Here is a 13,005-nt window from a genome sequence, read left to right as displayed (position 1 = left end):
CGTTTTACTAAAAAAATGCCCTGGTAAATCGGCTTTTGAGCTGTGGATCCGAATTCAACATCAAAAAATAACAATGTTTTCCGGACTAAGGTTTAAATAAACTTTTTGCTTATTTCTACTTAAAGTCTGTGTACCTACTTCGTGATGGGACGTTGTGTATACAAAATAGCATGTTACCAACAGGTCTTAAACCAGAAAAATCGTTATTATTCTTTCAAACATTCACTTCACATCCATCCTTGTTAACATCAGCGCATTCGCCAGAACGTAGAATCGCTCAGAGACCACTCCGCCGCAATTCTGTGCATGGCTATGAACAAATAAGATGCTATCAGGTAATACAAGCACATATTATGTCAGCCTGGGTGGATGATCGAAACGCTGACGTGCCTTTTCAGGGGCGTTCAGATGCTAATGCGCTAATTGAAGAATAATTAATTAAATCAAAGGCCGGTCGGACGCGCTTCAACCCGTCCCCGATTCAATTAAGTGTGGTGGCGACTCGTCAGGTTCGAAACCGGTTGCGGGTTCGAATTCAGTAACCAGCAGCTGTCATCTTTGAACTTCCTAAAACGGTGATGTTTGGTAATTTTCAGCTACAGGGTGTCCGTAGGGTAACACGACGTTTCGAGTTGACCGAAAATTATAAAAAGAAATGGCACCCTGTTAGTTGAAAGCGTATTGAAAATATCAGACACAAACTGGTAGAAATTTCTATCGAGTCCATAGTTTTTGAGAAATGTTCATTTCATTTCAGTCGTTGACTGACGTTTCATTTAATGTTCGGTTTATTGAGCGATGTGTTTATTAACATTGTTCTTTGTTAGAAGCTTAATATTTTCCCTAACTAATCAGGTTTTCCAGTTTTCCCTCACTCTTGTACTAAAAGGTAGTTAGGATTTACATACAGGGTGATTCACAACTTATCCAAAAAAAATTTGGGAATAGATGCGGCATGAGAAATGGAGTCAATATTGTAAAAAATTTTTTGTAAAATCCTTATAGTTTCTGAGAAAAAAATTATTGAAGTTATAGCACATTAAACCACTACATAGCTGGACAACTGTAGTCTCTAGCGTCATTCGCAATATGCGTGGAGAGCCATGTGACTCCTAATACTGAAATCCGTCGTTGCGGTAGTTTTTACCTGTTATCTGTGGTATTTACATCAGTTCTTTAGTAGTCAGTATCAAAAATGGCTTGCGTGTATAGCAACTCAGAGTTGATGGATATTGTTTTAATTTATGGTGAAGCAAGACAACATTTTTATTATGGTGAAGTATTTGTGTTATGGTGAAGCAAGACATCATTTGTGTTATTTCGTAGAAAGTGAGTAAGATGGACCCAAATGTGTTTACACGTGAGTGGATAAAATTTTGAACAATTGCTGTTGCAGCATCGGGTATGTCAAATGATTTTATTATTTAAAAACACAAATTAATTTTATTAATAATTAATAAAGGCAAAAGCATTTGAATTTGCCGATATAAAATAGGTGCGATAAAATTCTATTTACATATTTCTTTCCTTGCGAAAGTTTTTGTCGGTTTTTATCACGCCGCCATACCGGTCGCATTGTGCGAGGTCAGGTTTTACAGTGGACCAGTTTCCAGTGCCGTGCAGAAGTGTATTTTTAAATCAATTTCGAACTGACCTTTTTGATTTTTTCTTTACAAAATTGTATTTGTAAGGGTCCCCTGTACATCCAGAATTTTTTTTTTTTTGATAAGTTCTGAATCACACTGTTTAAGTCGTTTCTGGTGGAAATTTTAAAAATTAAAAGAAAAGGCAGAAAGTTACCCTTGGATCAGAGTCCATATAAAATTTATTCCTAAGAAACTATACTAATAAATTCCCACAATACAAAATACAGAATTATACAATCAAATGTATTAGTAAAATCGCATTAGTGATGGATATACTGCAGGTATAAATTCAAAGAAAGATTAAAAATACATGTGATTATATTTTGTGATTAAATATTTTGGTATGAACACAGATGTTTAATTTAATTCCCGCCGAATCTCAAAACTTTAAGACGTCTGTATCTCGAAAACGGTTTAGTTTATCGATTTGTAACTAGTATACCTTTTTTATTTAGAATTGAACGTAGTTCAATAATTTGTAGCTAAAAAAATTCAAAATTTTAAAATACAAAAAGAAACAGATTTTTACATTAATAGGACAGTATAACAAGCGCCCTCTAGACGTTGCCCCAACACTGTTTGCATATTTGTATTTGCCTCCTCAAAAAAAGTAAACTACAAATTTTCAAAACAATCGGTCCATACACACTTAAAATATAGATAAAAATAGAAAATATTTTTTCAACTTTAAGGACGAAAAGGAGCAACAATTGATTAAGACATGTTTGGCTCAATCACTATATTTTGACGTTAACAATCTGCCATTAAGCTGTGTACCATTATTAATGACTCGCCCTGTATACACGCGCCCAGAAGTATGCTCAATACTAATAACAGGATGTAAATGCAATGTTACTTATTAGTAAAATTATTATGGAAATCCGTTTTTGTTTAATTTCAGCCTTGTTTGAGGTGATATTGAAAATAGATGATTAATGAAAAACGCGTAAATACACTAAAAATATGAAGAAGTCTTATAGAAAACTAAAAAAAAATGTTCTTTCAATTGTTTGTTTACATCTCTTAGATTTTTGTGGTAAAAATATATATATATATATATAATAGTTGGTAACAATGTTTTGTTAATTTTTTAACTATCTTTAACTTTAACTAACCTATTTGCAAACATATCTACCTACACTTCACAACGTCACTAACCAATGCTGAATTCGAAAATAATACTGATATTTTCTACATAAGGGCGGCCTAAGTATTTCTTGAATAGTTCCCCTGCAGATAATCTGCTTCTCTGTAGCATATCCATGTTGCCATTAGTCCATTGTACTCTTTATCTACTCCTACTCATAATGGTATTATAGAGAAATGAGATTGCTTTCTATTGAAGTTTTCCGAAGGATGATAAACAAGAAAATGTCCCACACTTGTTTAAAATGTATAGAGCACGATCAGTGTGAAGCAATGAAACAACAACCAAAATTGTAAAACCAAAATATTTAGTTTAAATGTTTATTTTTACACTAGCTTATTGATCTTTTGTACTTTATATTTAAAATGTCCTTATATAGTATAATTTTTCACTTATAAACGCCAACACAGAGTCCTGAGGATGCCATAATAAAAACGATGAAACATTGACGAAATGTAATAGTATTTTTTTTGTTATATTTTCTAACAATTAAACCCAGAAAATATAAAACGTAACAACCGAAGGTCACCAACAATTATTTATAGAAAATTACGTTATCTTTTCATTTCATTTGTGAAGCTTCAAATATGCCGCAAAGAAATATTTTGAAAGGATTTTCCAGTTGCTCGTAAGTCTTTCCTCTAAATTGCAAATTCCTAAAATCGCACGATTCTTTTAAAGGGTTGCGAGGGTGTCTCTATTCTGAATTATGGAGGAGGGCTTTTAAGCACATTAGCGAAATTCAATTAGAAGTGATTCTGTTATAAAATAGGCGGGAGCTTATCATGAGAATTTTTGCCGTTGGCTAATGTACCTGAATATTTTATCCCATAAGTTTCATGCACACATAGAACACATTCCACATTTACACGGCATAGATTTTAAAGTGAAGCTAAGTAATGTAAATTATGCTTTGTTATTAGCATAATATCCATCCTAAACCCACTAATTGCATATTGATGAGGCTTTTGATATGCTAATCTAATAAAAAATTGCATTAAATCTGCTAATAACTTGATACTAATACCTAATGAATTTTAATATAAAAAAATGTTGGCAGCTTCAACATAGTAATAACTACCTACATAATAACTATTAAAAATTAAATAACTAATTAAGATACAAGTGTAGAAAGTCATTCTTCATAGCACGGGCAACTTGATGAAGAGACTTTTACACCTTAATAAAAATGAATAAACCTTTACTCAAATCAACATAATTTTTTGTTAAGACAAGTACACAACCGACTGTGTAATTCTTTCACTTAACTATTTATTAGCTAAATAAAATAAGATTTATTATATTAATAACATTGATTAACTTTTTGAGTTAGCTATGAGTCATATTGGCATACTACCCCCAATAGTATCTAAAATCAATTCATAATTCAACTGGATTGTTCATTGGTACGCCAGACTGACAGGGCAGGCATTAGGATGCCGCCAGATACGACTCGAATAAACTGATCGATGCGAAGTTTCAGATCGGAGGCAGACATATACAATAATGCGAATAGTGGGATTACTAAAATGTAAAGTAATTGACGCTTCGCCACCATTGGTAAAAATAGCATCCATTAAAGATATATTAGATATGCGCCTGAGACCTCGGTAACTCGTAAACGATCATTTTCGTTTTTGAAATGGGTATTTACCAATCGTGGAACACTTCGAACGACTGTTTTCTACAATCGCTTTCCTTATGAGTAAGAAATAATAGTTTTATTAACTTTTGCTGGCACTTGCCATACCTGTATTATACAGGGTGTTAAAAAAAGAGTGTAAAATATTTCAGGAGGTAATAGTATGAACCAAAATAAGCAGAAAAGTCTTAATAAACATGGGTCCGCAAGTTCCTATAAAAAATTTTCCTAGAGATACAGGCCCCTAAAGGACGCCCCTGAAAATCAATTTTTTTAATAACTTTTAATATACTTTGTGTAATTTAACCATTTTTTAATATGATGGACGACAGATAAGACTTTAAAAATTGACTCATGGAAACAATTTGGCTTATTTGGTTTGCCAGGGACGGACTAGCTGTAGCACAGTAATGTCAATTTTTTTTACGCCCTGTATAATAAAGATACATAAATAATATTTTTAGATAGCTTGAACGTTAAACTAATAAATAGGTACTCTTGGTTGACATCGATAAAATAACCTGTTTTCGAGAAAACCCAATTTTTGTTTAATATGATATTTATTACATCCGTAAAGAGAAATAAACACATGAAATTTGCATTTTTTCTGTGCCTATCTAAAAAATTCCACTTTTATTTACATTTGTTTTTCCCTTTGTTTTTTTGGTGTTATGGTTGTTTTTTTGACATTTACCGATTGAAATAAGAATTACAGTATCTAGCTGAATCTGTCAGTTAACGATAGATTGTGTCGAAACTTGTAATATTTTCCTTATTTTTTTTATTTTTTGGATTTATTTTATTTGCTGTAATGGAATTTACGTTTGTTGAATATGCCGACATGCATTTATTGTATGGACTTGCATCATGTAATGCCTTAGAAGCCAGAAGGCTTTATGGGGATCGATTTCCAAATCGAAGAATTCCTGACAGGAAAACTTTTGAAAGAGTGGAACGGCGTTTAAGAGAGACTGGTAAAAATTACAATGTATTTGTTACTTGCATTAGCGTACTTTTTGAGTAGGTAATAAATAGAATTATAATGCTGTAAATAATTTTAGGAACGTTTGCCAAAGCCAGACACAATTGTGGAAATCAAACCAATCTTGGTGAGGTCGCTGAAGAAGATATCGTAAATGCCGTAGAAGCATATCCTTCAAAAAGTGTCCGGAAATTGGCTGCCCAGTTTAATTGCCCAAAATCTACGGTTCTCAAAATCCTTAAAGAGCAACAATTGGATCCCTATCGCATACAGGAAGTCTATGCACTTCTATAGACTTTCCGCAAAGGATGTAATTTTCAAACTTGCGTTTAGATAGGTACCTACCTACTGTAACAATACAAATTTTATCTGTTCAATTATCTTTATGGACCAAGACGGATTTTGTAAAAATGGAATCATAAACTCCCTAATTTACATTTATGGGCAGAAGAAAATCCACATGTTTCTATTGTGACGCATCATCAGCATCAGTTTAAACCCATTAACGTATCGGCCGGAATCATCGGACAACATTTTATTGGATCATTTGTATTGCCTAGAAGGTTAACTGAGGAACTTTATTCGGAATTTCTCCAAGACAACTTGCCAAAACTTTTAGACGACCTACCTTTGGCAATACGGCATGGTAGTGGTTCATGCATGATGGGGCACCACCCCATTTTAGTCTGGCAGTTCGAAAACATTTAAACAGGCATTTCGAAAATCGTTGGATAGGAAGAAGAGGACCAGTGGCTTGGCCTCCTCGATCGAACAATCTGTAATTCATACAAAATTATGAAATAAAAATCATATTAAACAAAAAGTTGTTTCTCGAAAACAGTTCATTTTATCGATATCAACCACAAGTACCTTTTTTAGCTTAAGTTCAAGCTATCTAAAAATATTATTGTTGTGCGTTTACCGTAAAGGGAGTAAAAAATTGACATTATTTTGCTACAGCTAGCCCGTCCCTGGCAAATTGTTTTCATGGGTCAATTTTTAAGGAGCCTTATCTGTTGTCCTTCATATTAAAAAATAATTAAATTACACAAAGTATTTTAAAAGTTATTACAAAAAATCGATTTCCAGGGACATATAGGAACTTGTCATGTTATTTTAACATCCCCTGTATAAATCCGAGAAATTGCCCATTTATTCTGGGACACCCTTTATATTCTTATAATGTAAAAAGTGCAGTTATAAGAAGGCAACGGTTGTGTGTTGTGCCCCTTTTCATTTAAATAAAATTACATAAAAAAACAGCCTACAGCCAACCATGTACCCTATTGCAGCCACCCTAACATTTCAGATCTCTAGTCATGACTGAACCAATATATTTTTTATAAAAAAAATCTTGTAAGCATTTATTTATTAGTGTTCTTCCGTAATGGGTATAGTCTTTCCGAAGTCATTTGAACATGTATTAAAAAACCGAGCAATCAAATTTAATGAGTTTCCCTAAAAAAGTTTTCTGCTAAAGGTAAAAAATTATAATAATTTGTAAATAATTTCTATTATACATATGTTCATTTGGCCAACAACATATTTTAATTATTTATGTCCTCAAATAATTTTATTATATTGGTGGTAAATTTCGTTTTGTTCCGTTTCAAAAGGTCTCCAAAATACCATGTTGTGATAATATTAGTAAACAAAATATCCCTCTCATTTCTCCCTTTCGCAATTATAATATGAATGATTGATAGAAAGTGCCTATAATAAATTAAAATTACCTTAATCACATTAAATTCGGCATTGCTGCACTGCACTGTTGGACAATTTGTCAACCACTTGTCAACTGCTGTGATTTATTGCCCAGTAGCCCCATACAACTGTCTTTGTTTTCCTTTGCCTGCGCTCGCATTCTTCAACTGGTCGTATACATTTCTACCATCTCCACGTTTAGTTCGACCAGACCTGTATATGGGTATGGCTAAATAAATATGGGAACAAGTTTTTCAAATATTTCAATGCCGAGTTGCTGCGTCAGCGACCGAACCTGGTACATACTGTGAATCTGTTGGTTCTTCAAATGATATCGGAGATACTATACTAAGGTAACGATATTGTAAATAAACTGCCATAGTTTATTAAAAACCTCCATTAAAAAATTGAATTAAAATATCAATTTAAAACTGTTCAATAATGATTATAATGAACACTTTTGTACACCCTGTAGGTCCGTATCGAAGCTTTTGTGAACTTATATTGATATAAACTTTTCTACTTAAAATACGATTCTCTATCGCCTGTTAAAGTCCTACTGCAAAAAAGTGGGCCACCCTGTATGTGTAGTTAGGGTTACTAGATCTATTTCATGACAGACCCGGAGAAATTGATGCCAAAAAAAATGTCACAAAATTTGTCACAATTTGTGACAAAAACGTCAACTTTAATATCTGTCACGACAATAATATGAATTGATGTACAAACGATTCAACAATTAATGTTTCGAAAAAAACGAGCAACCGAAAATGGGTTCCTTGTTTATTTCTTAGGGGAGACCACCGCATGTAAAATCGACAAGTCATTGATCGGAATGTTTCATGGTGAAAGCTTTAACAACATCGATCTTAAACAATTTTCGATGTTCACCGATTTCCCTGTAGTTTTGCAGAATCCCGAAGAGAATCAATTTCACAAAATATCTTCAAGTCTTCTGTATATAAGAGAAATTTTATCAGTCAGATTGATAGCGATATCATTAATAAAAATAATGAGAAGCATTATCCGAGAATGGAGCCTTGAGGGACCTCTGTTGTTTAAGAAACGTTTCTAGATGTATGACCATGGATTTGTACAAATTCTAATCTGCCAGGCAGATATGAAAACATAAATATTAAAACAAACACTCCCATTTACGTTGTAATCTACCATGGTCAAGCCTACTGAACGCCTTTAAAATAAATTGAGCTCCATTAATAAATTGAATCTGTTAATTATGTATTACAACTTTTTTACACTCAAACAACTGCAAAGGGTTGCCAACCCGCCCACGACTCCCAATATTAAATTTTAATAATTTTATGTCAACGGCAAAATCCCTGTTTCGCCTCGTTTAATTCATCTGATTGAACATTTCTGTCAATATCTCGATTAATCTGAATTCAAGTCGGTAATTGTACGATTGCTATATAAAGGAAGTAGCGCGGGTCGTCGGCCCTTTCAAGGATTTGCTGACTTCGAGCATTTTCTTTTCTGCTTTATTTGTCAATAAGAAGTATTTCGTGGAATAAAACATCTCATTGGAAATGTATTGTATCGAAAATATCTTCTGCTCGAAGAAGTTATGACATTAATTTGTTAAATGCAGTGTGCACATTGCCAAACCAATTCGTAACTGAACTAGAGCCAAACAAGTTTTTAGATGAAAGGGTCTGAAGATGATGAGAAAATAAAAAAGCAATGATATTAATGTACAGGAGGATTTAAGGATGAACGTCTCCGTACATTTCCTACATATGCGATCATATTTGTTCCATTGCTCATGAATTATGTTCGTGGCATTGTGGATGATTTGCGCTAGGTCTTATTCATTATGTAATTGATTGAGGGTATACCCAGCTGTTCTTATATCCCCAAGAAAAAAGTTCATCGACAAAAAATCTTGACTCTTTAGGGTCCAAGAAATCAAACCATTGCGTCCTATCCAATACCATTCTGTATCCAAAAAGGCACAAAGTTTACGGATAAAATATGAAGTTTGTAAAACCTCTCCTCGGCTTGGTTGTATGTATCTACATTGAAATTTAATTACTATGCCACGAAATTCTTAAGAAGTAAAAGTTGTCATTGTTACACTCCACCACGTAAACCTTTGGCAATAATATTTATATTGGAATTTATTTTGAATAGGTTGAATTATTTTGTTGAACTTTACATTATTATTGATTTGCTTGAGTCATACCATCTCTCCGTTTGTCACATATAGATCAAAAGAAAGAAAGATAATGAAGGAATGCAGAGATAAGCACTTGCACTTAAATATGCACTTCAGGGAAAGGTGCCGAAGGCCCAAATATCTTTTCCTTTTTTCTTCGGGTTAAAACGGCGTCGTTAAGACCTATTGAGTGTTAAGAAATTCTTCACAAAGTTGTTTGCGCCCTTGCATATAACAGTCGGAGCGGGAAAAGTGCGGTCATAAGAGCCAAGGAGTCCCTCGGGCTCCATACCCCCTTCCTGAGGGTTCTTCAATGCCTTTCTCTAGTGCCGTCTTAACGTATTGACTACGAGTTAACATCGAGGACGTCGTCCGAAGCAGCGGCGCTGGGCGAACTCTACAGCTGGGGATATAAATTCGTGATAATGCAAAATGTTTGCATTTGAGCTTCCGAATTTTGTATAATTATTTTATTGCTGATTGTCTTACCACTAACAATAAGTGTAAATTTTTAATTAATACAAGTATTGCATTTACAATTAATTGAAAAAAAAAAACGAATTCACAATCCACAAATTTAAATTGAAACAGATAATTAACCAACAAGTGATCTGTGACAATAGAAAATTGTTTCTAATAATAATTCTAATAATTCTAATAATTCTAATAATTCTAATAATTCTAATAATTGTAATAATTCTAATAATTCTGATAATTTTAATAATTCTGATAATTCTAATAATTCTAATAATTCTAATAATTCTAATAATTCTAATAATTCTAATAATTCTAATAATTCTAATAATTCTAATAATTCTAATAATNATGTCCATAACTACTGGCATTTCCTCCATTTCCGAATTAGTGGACGATGGCTCTGTGTATGTGTTATAAAATAACTTCACAATATTCAAAAAGAAAACAGAGTACACCTAACCTTTAATAATAATAATAATAATAATAATAATAATAATAATAATAATGAATTGAATAATAATAACAATAATGAATTTTAATATAATGAATAATCTTAACTGTTTACTAGAGGTATAATTTAACCCAGGAAGGGGTTTTAGTCCACAGAGAAGTTGTTCTCCACCAATATCAATAGTTAAAAACTTTATTTCACCTAGTGTGGCACTAGTCATGCTTTCGAAGTACTTAAAGATTAGTAGGTCACTCTCTGCCAGTAGATACAAAGCAATATTTTTACGTTGAGTAGTATTGAGATACCAATTAAGATATAACACACTCTGTAGGTTATATCACATCTATATTTATGTGCACATGGAAGGAAGTTTTTTAAATCTTTCTATAATTGCATCAGGCTATAAGATACTGAGAAAATCAGACTAAAACATGTAATAAATCGATTCTCCACAACTAATGAAATCTAATACAATTTTTTATTTTTTAGGTTTTCCAGACCTTGAGGAAAAAGATTGGAAAACTATACAGAAGAGGGCCAATATAAAGCTGACTGCAGTTTGGATTTGAAGAAAAACGGTATTGTTATTTTTTATATTCAGCAACTCTGGTGTTGTAGGTACATTGTGTTTCAGAATTGTTTAGAAAATTTGGGCTAATAAGTTACGTAATTAAAAATGACATCCCACTAAATTGAAATTTAAATACCGCTACCAGTGGCGGAGTTACAGAATATTTTTGAAATTCCATCATAGCTTATAAGTTTAGAGGCATTTGTATGCAAAAATATGTTTCGTTTGAAAAACGGACTATTTGTGTGTTATTACTTTTTGTAATTAATAAACATTAAACCTAAAATAACACTGAAATTACTTATTTTACAGAAAAAAGTTTATAGCATCATTTTTTTTAAATAAAAACGATATTTATAATAGGATTTTGGAGTAATTCTAGTAATTTTTATATTCATGAACTGATTGTTAATGTGATTTAAACAAGAAGAATTTGGTCAAACTGTTTAACTTTCAAAATATTCGATATAGTCGAATTTCTGTGGTTTCAGTTATAGTGGTTTCAGGCAGGTGAAGTATTCAGGCCGATTGCTTTACCTCTATTAACAGAATCGTTAGTTAAGCTTCATCACTCTATATCAAACGTCGTCGGGGATATCTTAGAAAATATGATTTTTATTTCAAACTTCAAAACCCTGCATTAACGAGAATGAAGCGATTCCGGATATTTCTTCATAGAACTTTCATTTAAATTTGACCACTCGAATTAAAATTTTAAGTTTATTTAATTAATCCTGAAACACCTTGTTTATTAGATGGTTATACAGGGTGTTTCCAAACGAAGTAACACAAATGGTACCGGGAATTTATAGCTAAAAGGAACATGTTTTGCATAAAAATGACCTTAGGAGATACAGCCTCTCAAAGTTTTCAAAAAAATATGGAATAGCGACTGTAATTTGAAATCCAAAAAAAGTATAATAGTCAAATTGTACACAAATTTTCTACTAATGCATATGCAATTTCTAAAAATCTTTTGGAAAATTTCTGTTCCTTAGAGCGGATTGAAACAAGCATCCCCTACGCTATTTTTTACTACAATTGTTTTGTTTAACAAAAATTTAATATTCAAAAAGACGTACAGATAGCCTGATTTATTTTAATGTTTTTACCTCTCTCACTTGTTTGCTTTGAAATAAACATCTATCGACAAAAAGATTAAATCCATTATTTATCATTCATATTATAACTCGCACGTTTGCAACTATGATTGACTATTGTACCTTTTTTGGTTTTCAAATTACAGCCGCTAGGTATTTCATATTTTTCTGTTCTATTTAGTTGTTGTAGAATCACCGTTTTTTTCAGTACAAATAAAACAACAAAGAACCAACTGTTAAAAATATATATTAATATCCCTTCAATTTACAGTTTTTTATTTACATAACATACATTCAACTATCATATGAAAAACAAAAAACATTTCTCGTTACTAACTTGTTAAAATTAATTTCACTAATCAGTTCTACCAACCTTACAATATTAGAATATAAAATCATATTTTCCAACACCAACCATAAAATTAAACCCCTAGAGCTCCATACCCCATAATATAAAACTGTCTAGAATTTGCTGACCAAATCAAAGATCAAACAGAATAAATTAATAAAGATTATTTTTTCTCTGTATAAAAACGTCTCAGTTTTCTTGACTGCATTACCTTTTTTTATTTTTTATTTTTAGTAGAATAAATGAATAAAGATTAAAAATTTTATGTTTAAAAATGACTCAGTTTTCATGGTTAGATAACCTTTTTCTTTTTCTTTTTAGATATCAATGGGGAAGTTTCACATTTTTTTTTTCTTTTCTTATTAAATTCCTTCCATCGTAAAAAGTCAATTGCCATATAAATTTTAAATTTTTAATTAATAGTTTTCCTATAAAAAAATATATAAATTCAAAATAATTATCTATGCACTAAAACGCAGTCTTAAACAAAGACGGCTGACTCTTACGTCACGATCCGGTATCGGGCCAAATTAAACGAGTCGTATAGAGTCGTGTTCTGTAGTCTGTCTCACTCTTACTCATTTGTGTTTATGCAAACTACGTGTGCCGGATAGATTTTATATTATTTACTTTTACTTAACACAATATTGTTAATTATTTTAAAAATTGTACATTCTATGGCTACAGAAGCTGGATTTGTCCAAGAGCAATCTGATAATTTGTCAAAAATAGATGTTCTATAAAATATGTTTGCATGATT

This window comes from Anoplophora glabripennis, unplaced genomic scaffold (assembly GCF_000390285.2).
Source record: "Anoplophora glabripennis isolate ALB-LARVAE unplaced genomic scaffold, Agla_2.0 scaffold113, whole genome shotgun sequence".
Classification (NCBI taxonomy): Eukaryota; Metazoa; Arthropoda; class Insecta; order Coleoptera; family Cerambycidae; genus Anoplophora; species Anoplophora glabripennis.
This window is presented reverse-complemented; position numbering follows the sequence as displayed.